The sequence below is a fragment of the Natrix helvetica genome (genome assembly GCF_964273705.1).
Source record: "Natrix helvetica genome assembly, chromosome: 5".
NCBI lineage: Eukaryota > Metazoa > Chordata > Lepidosauria > Squamata > Natricidae > Natrix > Natrix helvetica.
In genome coordinates, this window is record NC_138551.1 from 122,544,330 (window position 1) to 122,561,024 (window position 16,695).

Consider the following 16,695-nt stretch of genomic DNA (forward strand, 5'->3'; position numbering starts at 1 on the left):
TCCCTTGAGACAAACGGACCAACAAGTGCCGGGAGCTCACGGGCAGATGCAAATTGTGCCTATGTTTCAGTATGTCCCTTTTACAACAACTGATTTATTGAATTGGAAACAACATTATGGTCCGTTGAGTGAAAAACCTACAGAGATGGCGGATTTATTCCAGACAATTATGCAAACTCATAATCCAACCTGGAATGATATCCAACAACTTCTAAATACCTTACTAACCCCAGAAGAGAGGGAAAAGTGGAAGACAGCAGTTAGAAAGTGCATTCAGGAACAGTCGCCAAATGCTCCAAATTTACAACAGGAATTATCAGAAAAGGCACCCGAGGAAGACCCGCATTGGTCCACCCGGGATAATACACATATGGATAGACTCAAGGACTATCAAAATTTGACAGTAAGGGCACTCCGAATGGCGGGAAAACCCCCTGTTAATATGTCTAAACCATCTTTAGTGATGCAGAAGCCAGATGAAAGTCCTGAGAGTTTTCTGCAAAGATTGATTGAAGCCTACCAGTTGTATACTCAAGTAGACCCCAGAGCCCCAGACAATGTGCAAATGTTGAATGAGCGCTTTATAGCCCAGAGTTATGAGGATATTAGAAGGAAGTTACAAAGATTGGAAGGGGCATTGGGTAAAAATACTACTGAATTGTTGGAGATTGCGAGAAAAGTGTATGTGAATAGAGACAAGGTTGAGAAGAAGGAAAGAGATATTAGGATGCAGAAAAAGACAGAATTGTTGGCAGTGGCACTGCAAAGGGGCCCTGGATTGGGACCCAACCAATGTGCATTTTGTAAAGGAGAAGGACATTGGCAGAGAGAATGTCCCAGAAAGATGATGAGGGGAAGAGGTTTAGGGGATAGACCAGGAAATAGACAGGACTCTGAGAGGCAAACATACGGCCAAGGAGGAAGAGGAGGAATGGTGTCTGGAAGATTCCCTGGCAGAGGGAGAGGCAGAGGTGTGAGAGGCAGAGGATATGTGAATGCAGAGAGAGAGAACCGGGTGGAAGGAATTGGATTGGCAGAAACAGGATGGACAGATTGATGGGGACCTGGCTTAGGGGAGGCCCCACCCGAGCCTTTGGTTACTATGCAAATTGGGGGTCAACAAACCACATTTTTGGTAGACACAGGAGCAGGGAGGTCGGTAGTAAATCAACCAGTCACGTCACCTGGACCATACAAATTACAAGTGCAGGGGATTTCAGGAAAGGTGGTGGGACGTGAGGTTTTGAAACCAGTGAAGTGTGTATTGAATGGATCTGAAATTGAACATGAGTTTTTGTATATTCCTGAATGCCCCATTCCTTTGTTGGGAAGGGATCTACTTAGCAAATTAGGGGCTACGATTTCATTTGATGAAGGGTGTCAGCGGGTGTCTGTAAGACACCGGTCTGAAGCCACATGGAGGGTAATGGTACTGGATGTTGTTGGGGGGCAGGAATCGGATGAAAAATGGAGAGAATTCGATGTACCGGAATTATGGGCAGAGGACAATCCTCCGGGTTTTGCAGCCCACCATCCTCCCGTTATTGTAGATTTAAAACCTACTGCTATGCCTGTGCAAATTGGACAGTATCGCCCATATTCCAGGGAAGTCGTACTCACCATATATAAAAGTATATTGAAGTACTTGAAAGCAGGTATATTAGTACCGATTCAGTCTCCTTGGAACACCCCGATCATTCCTATTAGGAAGCCGGATGCCTCCTATCGGCCGGTTCAGGATTTGAGGCTCGTGAATAGTATGACTGTGACCCTACACCCAGTGGTACCAAACCCTTACACGCTTTTGAGTTTGATCCCTCCGGAAGCTAGGTGGTTTTCAGTCATAGATTTAAAAGAAGCGTTTTTCACAATACCCATTCACCCGGTTAGTCAGCCATTATTTGCCTTTCAATGGGAAAACCCAGGAACAGGAGTTAAGATGCAATTCACTTGGACTCGATTACCACAAGGGTTCAAAAACTCACCCACCCTATTTGGAACTGCATTGGCCAAGGATCTGCTCTACTTTGTTCCCAGACAAGAAGGAGATGTGGTTTTACAATATGTGGATGATGTGTTGGTGACAGGACAATGTGAGGATACTTGTTGGGAGAATACCAAAAGGTTGTTGGATTTGTTATTAGATTGTGGTTATAGAGTATCCAGACTGAAAGCGCAGTTGGTAAAAGAGAAAGTGAGATATTTAGGCTATGATATTGAACAAGGACGCAGATCGCTAGGACCAGAACGAAAAGAAGCAATTTTAACAATAGCAGAACCCAAAAACAGAAGACAACTTAGGGGATTTCTTGGCTTAGCAAGTTTTTGTAGAATTTGGATCCCTAACTTTGCTCTGATAGCAGCACCTCTATATACATCTACCAAAGGAGCAAATGTAGATCCTTTCCTTTGGGAAGGAGAACAGAAAAATGCTTTTAGAAGTATTAAAATAGCTCTTACTTCTGCACCTGCTTTAGCATTGCCTAATTTGAGGAAACCTTTTAATTTGTATGTGGATACCAGCAAAAATATGGCTCTAGGAGTACTCACTCAGAAACTTGGAAGGTGGCAACAACCTGTTGCCTACCTATCCAAACAATTGGATGGAGTGGCCAAAGGATGGCCGCACTGCCTGAAGGTTTTGGCTGCAATTGCTGAGTTGTTACAGGATTGTAACAAACTAACATTTTCTTGTCCTATCAGTGTGCACACCCCACATGCTGTACAGTCAGTATTAGATAATAAGGGACATTTATGGATTAGTAACCAGAGATTGACTAAGTATCAAGCTATGTTGATTGAGAATCCTCAAGTACAGTTGATAGTTTCCAATAGATTGAATCCAGCTTCATTGTTGCCCACAGAAACTGAAAAGGAACATGATTGTTTGCAAGTATTACAGACAGTGTATTCAACTCGTCCCGATTTATCTGATATCCCTTTGACAGATGCAAAACTTTATTGGTATACAGATGGCTCTAGTTACATGCATGAGGGGAAACGTGTGGCCGGATATGCAATTGTGGATGATGAAGGTGTTGTAGAAAGCGGACCGATAGGAGGGAAGTGGAGTGCTCAGGTGGCAGAATTGTGGGCATTAACAAGAGCTTTAGAAAGAGCAGAGAAAGAGACTTTGAATGTGTGGACTGATAGCAAGTACGCTTTCCTGACCTTACATGCTCATGGAGCAGTTTATAAGGAAAGGGGTTTTCGAGATTCTGCAGGGAAGTATGTCCAGCATGGACATTTGATTAGTCGCCTCATCGATGCAGTACATAAACCTGCAAAGGTTTCTGTTATGCATTGTAAAGGCCACCAGAGGGGGGACGATAGGATAGCCCAGGGAAATCGACTAGCAGATTTGGAAGCCAGAGAAGCAGCCAAGCGAGCGGGCCCTACTCCTGATTTAGCAATTCATGTGGCAATGGATTTAGGAGTGATTCCACCAGAAATAAAGCCAACGTACACTCAACAGGAGTGTATTAAGGCCACTCATGATTTACATGCTAGCATAAAAGAAGGTTGGTATGTAATGCCAGATAAAAGAATATATGTGCCGACGTCAGTAGCATGGACATTGGTCCAGCTATCACATGAAACTACTCATATGGGGAAAACTGCCTTAGAAACCGCCCTGAGTAGGGATTATTTCATTAATGGACTGGCTGGAATAGCAGCGAAAGTTGTGGCCAAATGTATTATATGTGCTAAGGTGAATCCGAGGCAGGGACCACTCTTGCCCCCTGGAACCATCCCGGTGTCTTATCTCCCAATGGATTATTTGATGATTGATTTTACAGACATGCCAAGATGTGGCCCTTATAAAGCAATGTTGGTTATGGTTGATATGTATACCGGATGGCCAGAGGCTTTTCCCACAAAAACAAAACAAGCTAGAGAGGTGGCCAGACTGCTCCTTAAAGAGGTAATCCCTAGGTTCGGACTTCCATCCCATATCTCATCAGATAATGGGCCTGAGTTTGTCCATCACATTAACCAGGCGGTGGCTAACGCAGTGGGGATCAAGTGGAGGTTCCATAGTGCGAATCACCCTCAATCGGGAGCGATGTCTGAAAGAATGAACAGAACCCTTAAAGAAAGGATCATTAAAATCTGTGCGGAATGTCATTTGAAATGGACTGATGCCCTTCCATTGGCTTTGTATGCTGTCAGGTGTTCTCCCCGACGCCAACATAAACTGTCACCTTATGAGTTAATGTTTGGGCGTCCACCTACATTGTTGAGAAGAAACTTGGTGGGGTGGCCTGATTTGGGACATAAGGGGGGTGTTTGGAATATGGAGATGGTGCAAGAATTAAACAAGCAAGTTGAGAAACTCTGAAATTATGTTCAAGAGCAAAAACCCCCACCACTAGTGACTAAATGTCACCCATTTCAGCCAGGAGATAATGTGTGGGTAAAGCATTGGAAGAAGGAACAGTTGGAAGGGAGATGGAAAGATCCATATATGGTCATAATGGTGTCACCCTTGGCAGTGAAAATAGCAGAGTCCAAGGCCTGGATTCATTGGACGAGGGTTAAGGCTGCGGACGTAGGCTGGAGCGTTTCAGTGGACCACCGAAATCCTACCAAAATGACATTCAAACGTGCTTAAATCACTTGTGTTATGTATATAAATAGGTTAAGTGTACCCAGGTTGTGTTGAGAAGGCGGAAGAAGAGGACCTAGCCCTGCAGGGACCACAACCCGGAAGCTGGCTCCCAAGCACGGCTGAAGATTGGTATGGACTCATGTTTGAAGCCTGGGTGTGGGGACTTTGGATATTAGCAATAGGATCACTAATGATAGTATTCTTCTACTGTCGTGAGCGATTTTGTGGTATTCCAAAGCCTGTGGATCCTCTGATTCCCTTGCCCACTCCAACTCCTGAGGGCCAACAACAGATCACGTGGCTTGAGTTCCTGGAGGAAAGAAGAAACCCCTGCTAAAGTCACCCCTGGAAGCTGACTTTTCAACGCATGGGTGAAGATTGGATAAGTAATACTTAGTATAGCATACATATTATTAACATATGCTTATTATATAACCAAATAGGATAAGTCTATATGTGTTGGTTTTGTGATTGTAAGTGTGGGTGTTGTTGCTGTACACATTGTATTGATTGTATTGCATACTCACATTGTGGAATTGAATGTGATGTAAAAATTATAGAGGACGCATTATCACCATACATAGGTCAAAAAGATAACAAATATTATTGTACACTTAAACCTTGTCCTACTGTAAATCAAACCATCCAGAGGCATCAGGAAGAAGCGGACAACCCGGATACAACGGAGGATGAGGTTAACTTGTGCATTTGTTTGGTTGGGGGTAAGTGTTTTATTTACAAGGGTGTTAGGTAATTCGGTGTGCGTGCAAAATCTAGGACAGTGGAATAGACCTGAGGAACGTCCAGGTATTGTCCAGTCTTATGTAATAGGCAATGGACAGTGCCGGGGCTATCCTCCTCTTGTCTTTACACCAGGTTGCTGGAATGAAATCTTACCTCACCCTTGTCAAGCCCCCCATGCATTTGATCAACTAGTCAAGGAAGCCTGTCTAGCTCGGAAGTACACAAACCATTTCCTCTGCAAGTACGTAGGCTATGTGCTCAGAAAGGGAATGTGTAGCTATGCTTCATATCGAGTGGAAAGGCCTCCTATTATATTAGACTGTGGGGATCCAATATTTCGGGGTTGGGAACGGGTTACTCATATCAATCAGTTAAAACCTGGATGGAAAGGGATATGTACCTTACGACATAGCCGCATAAAGGAGAGAAGGAAACAGCGAAGTGTTGGGGAAAAATGGCCTTTAGGGGAAGGACCCTGTACTCAATGTTTAAATGATGGAGCCATCTTCTATCGTTTGGAGAAACCAAAAACATGTACCAGGTTTGACTTAACCACTTGTGCTCGATCCGGGAGAAGAGGTCTAAGTATATACAAAAGATGTAATGGAACAGAAGGGGTACTATGTTATCAGGATTGCAAAGGCTCATTGAATCACTGTCCCCCCCTCATCAAACACCCACCAAAGCACATGTAAAAAGACTTTTCCCACAAACACGTGCACCAAAATCTCATGTTACACCAAGAGAAGCACCTAGACGGGCACCTCACTCCACCGAGGCCCCTGACACCTGTTCTCCTTGTATTACAAAGGCACAAGTAGGGAGAACCATTCTTAACACTTTAGTCTACCACACACAATCACCTAGAAACTGTAAGCCTCAGCTTGTCAATTGCATACATAACCAAACCATGTATAGTTTGTGCAACCATGATGGAAAAATTATTTGTTATAACCCTAGTACTCCCATACGATTGAATGTGACCATATATGCTGGATTGGCTAAATATGGCTCCCGTAATACCCCTGAAGGTGACGGGAAGTTGTATTTTCTCAATTATACTCTAAAGTTAGAAAGAGGAAAAGACCCCTTAAGAATAAGCTTTGATGCATGTATCGCCCTGAGCAAAGGATGGGGTTCCACCTGTGGAGACGAGTCTTGGGTAACAGCCTACCAAGCAAACCATAAATATTTGTGTTCCGCTAACTTGAATTGGGCTTATGGCAACCCAAACCAATGGCTCCCCTGTGCTGGAAACACCCAATGTTCTGGCTGGAAGTGCATCTGTGATTATACTGGAGGGGGTTATAAGGGCTGTAAGTATATCACTTCCTTTAGAAGAAGCAGTGGAAATGTAGTAGAGTTAGAAGTGGACCGAAGGCATCCTGCTGTAGTAAGTTATGGATTTGGAATAGATGGCACAGGATCAGATCCAAAAACGTATCTTACTATAAAGGTGGAGAAAGTATTTGAAGGTGAAGTAAAATCCCTGGGATGGTCGGTTTACGATAATCTACGGAAATTAGAAACTCCCCTTTTAATAAGCGCAAAAGCCAATAATCTTTTTGTAGAGCTTGCCGAAGAAGTAGCTAAAACCCTTACAGTCAAGAATTGTTTTGTGTGTGGAGGAACTAACATGGGGGAACAATGGCCCTGGGAGGCTCTGGAGGCTCATCCATTGATCTATAAAAATCTTTCCAAGGCAGGAAATATTACAAAGAGGGAACAGCGTACAGGTATTGTCTGGACACTCACCACTAATCTTGTAGGAAGAAACTGTTTTGCTAGAAATGGTACACATTATGTAGGAGAACTTATTTGCTTAGGAATTTGGAATGAAAAGTATAACCAATGGACATCACCAGGTAATGCCACAAAACCTGAACATTTTAATAGAACATATCTAGGTTACCTGAACTCATCCCGGACGGCTGATGAATGGGTAGCTCCAAAGGACATGTATTGGATATGTGGAAAACTAGCTTATGAACAACTCCCTTTTAATTGGTCAGGTTCGTGTGTCTTAGGTTGGATAAAACCATCCTTCTTTTTGTTACCAATTCAATCAAAACAAATATTAGGAGTCCCCTTATATGAACAAGTAGGATTGAGAGCAAAGAGGGAAGTGCAAACTGTGTTCACAGACTTCCCTTGTAAAGAATATTCTGCTTATGATAAGGAGGATGAGAAATGGACTAGTGAACGCATAGTGTGTACATATGGAAGAGCAACATGGGCAGAAATGGATCATGGGGGTACCGCACCCCTATATACATGTTAAACAGAATCATTCGGTTACAGGCAGTTCTGGATCTGGCAGGGGTAAGAATAGACAAAGCACTTAATGTTTTGTCGGAAGCCACTGATAAGATAAGAACTGCTGTGTATCAGAATAGATTGGCCCTAGACTACCTCTTGGCTAAAGAAGGAGGGGTGTGTGGAAAGTTTAATTTGTCCAACTGCTGCCTCCAAATCAATGAAACAGGGAAGGTGGTAAAACAGCTGACTACAGAAATTAGACAACTTACAAATAATCCCACTCAAATATGGCGAGGATTTAATCTGAAGGAGGTGTTTGGGGGATGGTTTCCCAAGCTTCCAGGATTACAGGCCATAGTTGCTTTGATTGGGTTGATTGCAGCGGGATGTGTGATACTTCCTTGTGTATTGCCAATTTTTGTTCGAACCATCTCTAATAGTCTGTCTTTATTAGCAGAAAGAAAGGCAACTGCTCAGGTGATGGCTGTGCTAGAATATGAGAACTTAAGACCTACAATAGAGTTGGAAGAATATGTGACTCTTCTGGGAAACTCAGATGAGTCACAAAGGGGGGATTAAGGAAGGAAGGAAGACAGGCCCTGAATCGGGAAGACAGGCCCTGAATCTTGGTTCAGACTTTGGTTCATTATAACATTGCAAAAGACTGGTCAAGGAAAAAGATATTTCCAGACAGAGGCAAGGTGAGATCAATGAGGCATAACATTTATATTTTTATCTGTATGTTCAGACAGACCATGAGGGGTGTATCCTGTTATCTGTCTAGGACAGGGGATAGTCCCGTGTTTGTCTCGCAGATGTTAAATGTTCCTTGACGTATTTTTATTCTCGGCTCTTTCTGTACTTTTCCATTTCTCCTTTTATCAATTTAGCAAATGTATGCCTGCGTATATGCTTACGTCAAAATGACTATATAAGATTGTTGTTTGAGACTGTTCGGGGTTCAAACCCCCATATGCTATTTTAGCTGTTTGAACCTGCGCAATAAACTTTCTTGCATTGCAAAGAGCTGGTCTTTGAGTCTTCAATTTCCACAACAAGGTCAGGCCTCAGAAGGATAATGTAGCACTTGGGGATGAAGATGCAGCCCAGCAGACCAGCACTGGAGGCCAGGATGGAGAAGACCTGAACAGCCACCATGTATTTCCCTTTGGTGCTCAGGTAGGTGGGCACAAAAGTCACCCAGACACTGCAGAAGACCAGCATGCTGAAGGTGATCAGCTTGGCTTTGTTGAAGGCCCCAGGCAGATTCCTAGCCAGGAAAGCCACCGTGAAGCAGATGGCAGCCAGGAAGCCCATGTAGCTGAGGGTGACATAGAATTTGGACTAATTATTTCCCCCAGCCCTGCTGAAGCCTGCGAGGGCTCCTGGGGGATGGGCGAAGGCATGTAGGGGGGAGGAAAGATGTGCAGTGGTGGGTTCCTGCCAGTTCCACAAATCTACAGTGCCATTTAGAACCGGTTCCAGCTCCCTCCCCCCTGCCCATCCGCACATCATCAAGATGAAGAGTGAGAGGAGGAATTCTGGGAGTTGAAGTCCACAAGCATTAAAGCTGTCAACTTTGAACCCCCCTGGGTTTTTTTTTCTAAAGGGTTAAAGGTGCAAGGGTCTTGTAACTTGACAGCTTTAAGACTTGCGTGCTTCAAATGCCAGAGTTTCTGAGCCAACATTTTGGTTGCTAAGCAAGAGTGTTGTTAAGTGAGTTTCATCACATTTTATAAGTTGGCCATGCCCACCCAGTCACATGGCTGGCAAGCCACTCCCACAAAGCAGGCTACACCAACAGAAGAGGTTCTAAAACATTTAGAAACCCACCACTGAAGATGTGTCTTATATTCTGAAAAAAATATGATAATTATGAATAATCACTTCTCCTGGGTGATCAATTTTTCTTTGCTGTCAATACAGAAGAGTTGATAAATCTCTGTAATTCAAGATTTCATGCAATGTTTATAACAATTCTCAGATAAAGCTAATTTGATGTCTTTTAAAGAGTATCTTCTAAGAAATTATTTCTGATTCCCTAATAGAAAGGAGTGTATGAGTAAAAAGCAGTGGAAAAATGTCTGATTTTTATGACCTGATAAACTATAGGATCTCATATAAGATTAATGAAACAGTGGAAGACAGATGAGGGATACCAAAATTAATAAGTGTCTTTATGAAAACAATATCAAAATACTAGATGATTGTAAACTGAATTTGAGTCAGCAGGAAAGAAGGCAAATGCCTCTATCAGACTCCCAGGAAGTCAGCATCCTGGTTTGGAGAGACCCCAACTCATGTCCCAGTTCCCCTTGGAGGCCCCACACTTGGAGAAGACCTTGCCCAAAACCTGGGCCAGGCAAGGAAGCCGAGGAAGAGCTCAAAGGAGCTGCTCTTGGCCTCAAAGAAAGACAAGGGGGAGAAGAGCCATCTTGCTCTATTGAAGTGGAAAGAAAGAAGTCTGGGAGCAGCTTCTCCAACTTACAAAATCTCCCAGTTGGAGAAGGGAGGGTACAGCCTAACTCCGTGATGGCAAACCTATGGCACACATGCCATTTTTCAGGGCACGCAAGGCTTGTCCTGTCAGCTGACCAGTGCACATGTGTACGCTGGCCAGTTCACTTCGGTCTTCTTTTATGCTCTCCAGAGTGCCATTTTATGCTCTCCAGAGTGCGAAAAACCGACCCTACAGGCAAACCAGAAGTTCAGGAACAGATTTCTGGTTTGCTCGAAGGGCTGCCCTCTGGAGTGTTCAGGAGCCCTCAGGAGGCTTCCCTGAAGGCTCTGGAGGGCAAAAAACGACACTACGAGCAAACCGGAAGTCACTTCAGGGTTTCTCGTAGAGCCAATTTTAGCCCTCCGGAGCGTTCAGGAGCCCTCAGGAGGCTTCCCTGAAGGCTCCGGAGGACTAAAACTGCCGCTATGAGCAAACCGGAAGTCCATTCCTCAAGCCTCCAGAGGGCCTCTGGGGGGGGGAGGCTGTTTTCACCCTCCCCAGGCTCCTATAAAGCCTCTGGAGCCTGGGGAGGGCAAAAAAAAACCACGCCAAAAATGGGGGGGGAGCACTACTGGTCATGCATGCTGTGGTCGTGCACATAGCATTATGAGTGTGACACACCCGCACAAGACCCCCCCTGCCCTCCCCCCACTTTTGGCACGTAAGCCAAAAAAGTTTTGCCATCACTGGTGTAACTGGAAGATGCTCAGACAAAAGCTTGGAATCTTTTCAGGGTTATTCCAGAGAGTCAGTCCTGGTAACATGAATTCGGGGACAAGAGAGGAGATTCTGGCCGAATGAGAGGCGGAAAATCCTGAAAGGAGGAGCCCTTTGAGAGCTGAGTGGATAAAAACATCAAGTTTGGAATGGTGTGTGTGTGTGTGTGTGTGTGTGTGTGAGAAAGAGAGAGAGAGAGAGAGAGAGAGAGAGAGAGAGAGAGAGAGAGAGAGAGAGAGAGAGAGAGAGAGAGAGAGAGAGAGAGAGAGAGAGGAGCTCGCCAATGAGACGTTCTTCTCCCCATCCCAGGCATCCTTGGCATTTGGGAGGCAGAGGACGAGGCTGCTGCACGTGGAAGCGCAGAGGAGAAAGTTTGCAGGAAGCCGTTGAGTCCAACCTCTGCCTTGAGAGATCTCAGGGGACCTGTGGCAGCAGAAAGCAAAGTGGGGGGGGGTCAGAGGGAGGCCCCCTCCCTCTCCATGCAAGGAGACCAGGCTTTGTAAGCAAAGCATCCCCAGCAATAAGATGGGCGACCCAGCAGGACAGGAGGGGGCAAGGGGAGATGCTGCCCACTAGCTTCGGCTGTCTCGAGGGAGCTGGGTCGGGGTGGAATAAGTTGCACCAGCTAAGTCAACATGGGGACAATTTGGTGCCCCACAAGCTTCTCACCTTGCTAAACTGCCGGCAGCCAAAGACATACACACACACACACACACACACACGCACGCACGCACACACACGCACACACACAGACAAACCGCATTCCAAGTTTGCTTTAAAAACTAATGTTTTCATTTAATTTGAACTCTATTTCACCCCGTTTTCACCTCAAGAGAGATTGGGGACTCAGACTAGGAACCCATGTCGGATTTTGCCCGAGCCCCACCCTGATTATTTTTATTTATATTAACTTTTGCGATTTCTTCTCTCCGCCTACCATACGCAAAATGGCCACGAGATGGCAGGCTATTATTGCTAATGCAGTTTCCCATAGATTTTGAAACCCGCTGTTTTCATTTAATTTGAGGTCTGTTTCTCCCCGTTTTCACTTCTAGGGAGAGGGGGAGTTCAGAGCACGAACCCTCATCAAATTTCGTCCGATTTCTACCACGATTGTTTTTTTTATTAATATTAACTTTGTGACATCTTGCCTCCACCTGCCAAAAGCAAAATGGCCACGAGAAGGCAGGCTATTATTGCTAATGCAGTTTCCCATAGACTTTGAAACCCGCGGTTTTCATTTAATTTGAGGTCTGTTTCTCCCCGTTTTCACTTCTAGGGAGAGGGGGAGTTCAGAGCACGACCCCTCATCAAATTTCGTCCGATTTCTACCACGATTGGTTTTTTTATTAATATTAACTTTGTGACATCTTGCCTCCACCTGCCAAAAGCAAAATGGCCACGAGATGGCAGGCTACTATTGCTAATGCAATTTCCCATAGACTTGGAAAACTGCTGTTTTCATTTAATTTGAGGTCTATTTTACCCCGTTTTCACCTCAATAGAGATGGGGGACTCAGGGTAAGATCTCACGTTGGATTTCGTCCGATTTGCATCCTTATTTTATTTATATTAATTTTTGGAATTACAGGTTGCTGTCAGTCATACGCAAAATGGCCACGAGATGGCAGGCTACTATTGCTAATGCAATTTCCTATATACTTCGAAAACTGATGTTTTCATTTAATTTGAGGTCTGTTTCTCCCCGTTTTCATTTTAATAGACACTGGGGGCTTTAGAGCGCAATCACACTCGGGCATCACAAGATCTGTACCCTAATTATTTTTATTTCTATTAATTTTTGCAATTACGGTCCTCACCTGCCATACCATAAATGACCATGGGGTGGCAGTCTGTTATTGGTATCCAATTATCCTTTGATGGCCTCTGCTTTCATTTAATTTGAAGGGACTTGGCACCTCGTTTTGGCCACTAATGTAATCAGCTGTCTCAGAATACAATCTCAAGTCGGATTTATCTTGCTCTGATCCCTGATTATTTTTATTTATATTATTTATTGTGATTTTTCTTCCCAACCTGCAATTTAAGAAGTGGCCACCAGGGGCAGGCTTTCCTGCCCCTTGCAATTTTCCAGACCTTTATAAGGATGGTTTTAGCTTAATTTCAGGGGGGGGGGGTTGCCTCTCTAAGACATATGGGGCCTCGGACAACTATCTGACATGTATTCTCCTGATTATGTTTATATATGTTGTTTCCTGCAGATTCTCCTCTTTTACTGGCAATTGAATATATGAAGGGACGTGGTGTCTCAGTGGCTAAGACACTGAGCTTGTCAATCATAAAGATCGGCAGTTCGGCGGTTTGAATCCCTAGCACCGCGTAATGGAGTGAGCTCCCGTTACTTGTCCCAGCTTCTGCCAACCTAGCAATTCAAAAGCACGTAAAAATGCAAGTAGAAAAACAGGAACCACCTTTGGTGGGACGGTAACAGCGTTCCATTGACCTTGGGCATTGAGTCATGCTGGCCACATGACCACGGAGACGTCCAGAGAGCTACATTCGGTGTATAAGATGCACCCAAATTTTCACTCTCTTTTACAGGGGAAAAAGGTGTGCCTTATACTATGGAAAATACGGTACCTTTCAAGGAACATCTCAATTCTTTGTCAATTAAGGAATTGCCATACGCCTATTTCTTTTTCTCATCTGAAGCAGACTTACATTATGTTCTCTCACAAAATTGATGCAGAAAAATATATATCAGTCAAACAATTTCTATCAAGATCAGCAACCACCATAAACATAAAGATCTTCTGAAATATGCACCAAGTTTCTGGATGATGAATTTCCAAATAGTTCTGAGGTCTGAGCAGGGTGTTTCCCTAGAAAAATTATCTGATTAAATATTGATCTCTAATAATGTAGGTTGCTATGAAGATTCTGCATACTACATAAGAAATAATTAACATCCCAAGACTTCCTCCAATTTCATAGACTTAGCCTCATATTATTAAAAAATGATATTCTTCTTATCATTTTTGTGAAATCCTTAAGAAACACATCTTGGAAAAAGCTGCTATCAGTTATTGACCCTGTTATCAGTAATTGTCCCAATAAGATCTTTCTTGAAAGATAAAAGGATAGAATATTAAAGGAATATTGCCTTTAATTGCCTTTAACCCTTTTTGGTTTTTCAGATACAAAAAAATGCACCAAGTGTCCAGATGATAAATATCCAAATGACAATGAGTCGGATGTATCCCCAAAGTTATAACATTCTTGTCTTATGAAGAACATCTGACCATCACCCTGATCTCTTTTGCTCTAGTCTTGTTCCTAACCACAGGCCTTGTTTTAATCATCTTCATTAAATACCGAGAAACTCCCATTGTCAAAGCCAACAACCGGGACCTCTCCTACATCCTCCTGGTCTCCCTCCTGCTTTGCTCCTTGTCTCCTTCTCTCTTCATTGGTCAACCAAGGAATGCCACCTGCCTTCTCCGACAAACGGTTTTCAGCATCATCTTCTCAGTTGCCGTTTCTTCTCTCTTGGCCAAAACCATCACGGTGGTGCTGGCTTTCCTGGCCACAAAACCAGGAAACCGAGTGAAGAGATGGTTGGGGAAGAGCTTGGCCAACTCCATCATCCTTTCTTCTTCTGCAGTCCAAATTATCATCTGCTCCATCTGGCTGGGAGTTTCTCCCCCCTTCCCTGACTCTGACCTCCACTCCCAGCCTGGAGAGATCATCCTGCAATGCAACGAAGGGGCTGTTGTCATGTTCTACATCACCCTCAGCTACATGGGCTTCCTGGCTGCCATCTGCTTCCTGGTGGTCTCCCATCCCTGCTTAAATACAGCCCTGCTTAAGGTTCTCCAAACCATCCTGCTCCTGCATCCTATGGATAGTCCTCGACTTACAACAAGAATTGGGACCAAAAATGCCATTGCTAAGCTAGGTGGTCATTAAGTGAGTTGTGCTGAATTTTACAATGTTTATTGCCACCGTTGTTAAACGAATCACTGCAGTTTTTGAGTGAATCCTACAGTCATGAAACAAACACCATTTCGCCCACTGATTTTACTTGTTCTAAATCCATGTTGATTGCCAGGCACCCAAGGGGCGACTATGTGCTGCACTAGTCGTAAGTATGAGGACCCATCATAAAGTGCTTTTTTCAATGGCCGTGGAACTTGGAACAGTCGCTAAATGAATGCATGTAAATTGAGGACTATGTGTAGGATACTTAGAGAATGTATATAATTGGATCCATTGTTTCTTCAGGCACTTTCTCCCAAGGCCTTTTTAAGAGGAATAATATTTTATGCATAGATTTCCCTTTCATCATCTGGGGAAGTGCAGGAAAACCAGGATTCTCTGGATATCTAATACCAGATTCCAGATCCAAGGGACAAGACTCCCAATCTGCAAGACTCCCAAGAGCAGCACAGTTTTCTCAAGCAGACAGTGGATCAACTTCACAACAGAAGACCTGCAGAAAACTCTGCTGTTCAACAAAGGAAGCTTGGACCATGCCAACACGATGATCCACCAGTTAGAGCCAGAGAAAGAATCTTTGGTGAAACACAGTGAAGAACTCCAGAAAGAAATGTCTGAGGTTACTAGCCAAGTGGCCATCCTCAAACTTGAGAAGGCTGCCTTAGAACCTCTGAGAAGCTCCTCAAAGAGGTCTGGAACCTTCTTAAGAACTCAAGAAGCACCTCTAGAGTCTGCAGCATGAACTGGCTGAGATGGACCAAAGTTCCACTTTGTGGAGAAAAGCCATTGAAGCAGAAAGTCTCCATTCTTCAGAATGTGAGGGGAAATGAGAAGAAGCACCTCAAACATCTGCAGCAGCAGCAGACCTGTGTTTACCAGGCCAGAATGGAAGACCTGCAGAAAACTCTGGAGGACAACAGAGAAGGATTGACCCATGTCAGAATGGCCATCCAAGAATTAGAGCTGCAGAATTGGTGTTTGGAGAAAGCAGGGAAGATCTCCACAGGGAGGTCACCAGCCAAGTGGCCTTCTTCAGAAATGATGTTGGCACTCCTGAGTGACCAGCACATGGGACAACTTTGATGAGACTCTCTCTCTCCCCATACCTGGAATGGAGGAATGGCGGCCTTTTACCCATTTGAAAGAGAAAAGAGATTCTTCCCCTCCCTTCCGTTGACTTGCCACCCAGTGTGCCAGGGGACTCGTGGGGGGGGGAGAGACAGAGACAGACAGACAGACAGACCCCAAGTTGCCGCTGGCTGTGGGGCTGCACCTCCCTTTCACTCATCCACTGCAGCCCCACTCCATGCTGGATGGGGGGGGGCAAAAGGAAGGGATGGCATGAACCCCCTTGAGCTGGGGGGTCCCTCCCCCAAGACTGAACATATTCCCCCTCCCTCTCTTTTCTCTCAGCACAGAACTCTCTCTTCCATCAGGTGAAGTCACAGGAGACTCTGCCCGGAGACTGATGATGCTACAGTAGCTAGAATTCCTATTGGTCCGCTGGGGCTTCGTCGGATCCTGGGAAAATACGATTTGCTGGTTTTAGTCTGCATTTCTCTGCACATCCTGCGTTTCTCTGGCATTGCGTCATCTGAAAGCCCGTTCTGGGCTCGGCAGCGTGTGTGTCTATCTCCCCGGCCTGATGCTCCCAGCCCCTGAGGAGGCATCTGGAAGGGGGTGGGAGCGTTTGTCTCGGATTTCGGAGGTAGGAGGGCCGGGCCAGAACAAGAGGCAGCACCAATGAGAATTCTCCCTGCTTGAGCGTCATTGGTCTCCGGCCAGAGTCCTTTGGGGCTTCATCTGAAGGAGGAGAGCCAGTTCTGCGGAGAGAGAGAGGCGGGGAAAGTGGGAGGGGGGGGTCTTGGGCAGAAGAACCAACTGGGGCTTCTTCTCTGCTTGG